Here is a 3,028-nt window from a genome sequence, read left to right on the forward strand (position 1 = left end):
GTCGTTGACTCAGTTGTCCTGGTGAGACCTTTGAGACGGTGGCCACACCATCCCTCTTGGGCCGTTTCTTTCACCTGTTTCTAACATGGATGGCGGGCTATGTTCTGCATCACTTGACGTGTAAATCGTTCATTTTAGGTTCACGATAGCTCTGGGATGGTCCCGTTCTTATCCCCGTGTTGCAGTTGAGTACACTGAGGTATAAGGGAGGTTCCTTAACGTGTTCAAAGTCACACTGAGGGAGGTGGGTACAAGCCCAGGCAGTCTGGCTTCAGAAATACAGTGGAAAACAATGTTAAGCTCACCTGTTAACTGCCGCGTGCATCTTTGAACCGAAATGATCTTTCTGTTAAATGGGAAGAATAGCAAGAGACCGTGAGAGGCACATGAGAGGGAGAACACAACCTTATTTTCATCTAAATAACTGAAAAGATGATAGTTTCAATGGTCTGTACCACCTAAGCATTGCTCACACCATGCACAGGCGCCACACTTTGGAAAGCACCCAACTTAATAGCATTTCAGCTGATAGCATGCACTGCGTACCAAATTCTTGTGCTGGGTACCACAGGAGTATTATTTAATCCTCATAAGAACTCTGAAGAAGGTATTGTTGTCATCATATGTTTAAGGAGCCTGAGGCCCAGAAAGGTTAAGGGAACATGCCAGAGGTCTGAGATTCAGAAAGCTTCATAACAATGTAGCCCTGCCTGGGGAGGTTTTCTCACTGCATTAAATACAATTATAGCTCGGTAATCGAAACTCATTCATTCATAACTCTGTATGAGACACGGGGCTAACCTTGGGGCTACAGTAGTTCAGAGAAACACATGACCTCCTTTTCCTGGAGCTGACAGCCCGGTGAGTGTCATGGGGAAGAAAGAAAATGATGAGCTGACAGTGACTTTTGGGATTACTTCAGATAAGATCGTCTGGGATGGTTCTTACCAGACGATCGTGCTAAGGCTTGAAAGTTGAGAAAAACCTGTTCTATGAAGAATTGGCAGTAGAGTGTTCTGAAAAGAGGGACTAGCAACTGCGAAGGTCCTTAAATGAGAACAAAACAAGAGTTGTCATAGAGTTTACCAAGTGGGAACAATAGAGGTCATCACATGTCACGGGTTGAATTGTGTCCCTCCAAAATTCATCAGGATTTTGTCTGAGAATGTGACTATACAGTATTTGGAAATAGGGCCTTTAAAGAGGTGATAAGTTAAAAGGAGGCCTTTAGGATAGGTCCTAACCCAATCCTTATAAGAAGAGAAAATTTGGACATGCAGGAAGACACCAAGAATGCACATGCACAGAAGAAAGGCCATGTGAGGACACAGCGAGAAGATGCTCATCTGAAAGCTGAGGAAGAGAGGCCTCAGGAGAAACCAAACCTGCCTACACCTTTACCTTGAACTTCTAGCTTCCAGAACTGTGAGAAAGTCAAGTTTTGTTGTTTAAGCCACCCAGTCTGCACTATTTTGTTACGGAAGCCCTAGCAAACTAATTATACCACGTAATTAGCTATAGATTACAATTGTAATAAGAGCCCTATAAAAAAGTGCAGGGTTCATAAGAGGATATAGTATAGCAAAGGCACGCAAACCATTCTGGCTTGGAAAGGGGAAGGACTCTTAAAGCTGTGACATTGAAGCTGAGAGCTGAAAGGGAAGGAGTTAGTCTGGGGAAAGGCCTTCTGATCATTCAGTTTGGTGCTACCATCACTCCCATTCATCCACAGAACACTTATCATCCTGTAAAATGGAACCTCTGTACCCATTAAACAATAACTTCCATTCCCCCTTCCCCCGGCAGCCACTATTCCACTTTCTTGCTCTGAATTTGCCTTATTCAGGATTTTGAGAGAAGTTCTGTGGGATCAGAGGTGAAGAAGCGACTGCCATCTGCATCCAGGAAACATGACTTTGAACTAGATCTTGAAGGATGAGCACATGTCTTCTCAGTGTAAAAGGAAAATAATTTCTGACAGAAGAGTATAGGTACACCAGCTAAGGATGCTAGAAGCTCCATGCCTTCCCTATGGACCTCTGTTGTTACCCGTCTACTTGCACACTGGATTTTGATTTGTTTTCCTGAAACACTGACTTCATTATGTGACTCTCCTACTCCAATATATACAATAACTGTCATTATCTGAGAGATAAAGTTCAAGTTCTCCAACCTGCTATTCAAATTTCTGCATTTTTATTTGGCAGTGAAAATACTTAAAAACTAATCTTCAAAATCTCTTCGCACCCATCAAAATGTAACGAAGGAGAAGTGATTTCAGAGTATGTGATAATGTAATTTTAACTTTTTGAATTAAACTCCCTGATAGGGAAAATAACTGATCTCTCTATGCTAGTATTGTAAATTGTAGAATAGAGGCTGGGTCTCACAATAATGTGTTAACCTGTGTTACAATAGTTACACAGCCAAGGAAACATCATTTTGGGGAAGAGAGATTTCTATACGTCTTCTCACAATTCTGAATCCTTTTGTAATGAAATTTGTGGGAAGTGTGACAAATCTCCAATTCCTTCTGACTACTACATCCATCTAGGAAAGGTTCTGAGCCTCTTCACTCTTGTAGCCAATTATATGTAAAGCTATTCAGCCCAGTACAGTAGGCGTAGTCATAAGTAGCTACCAAACACTTAAAGTGTGGTTAATGTGACTGAGGAACTGAATATTTTAGTTAAATTTAAAAACTAGCAGTATAAAATATTTTCCTGTTATACATCTTTTATTGTTTTAGAAGTCCTGCATTTTACTTTAACCTATGAAAGTTTAGCATTTGAATTGAGATGGGCTGTAAGTGTAAAATACCACATTTCAAAGACTTGGAGAGAAAAAAGTAAAACATCTTAATATTTTTTCATATTGATTACATATTGTAATAGTTTGGACATAGTGGTTTAAATAAAACCTATCATTAAAAGTAATGTCAACAGTCTCTTTTTTAAAATGGCTGCTAGAAAATTTAAAATGACTTATATGGCTTGCCTTACCCACACTCCCTCTCTCCCTCCCTTCT

Source organism: Hipposideros armiger, unplaced genomic scaffold (assembly GCF_001890085.2).
Source record: "Hipposideros armiger isolate ML-2016 unplaced genomic scaffold, ASM189008v1 scaffold_19, whole genome shotgun sequence".
Classification (NCBI taxonomy): domain Eukaryota; kingdom Metazoa; phylum Chordata; class Mammalia; order Chiroptera; family Hipposideridae; genus Hipposideros; species Hipposideros armiger.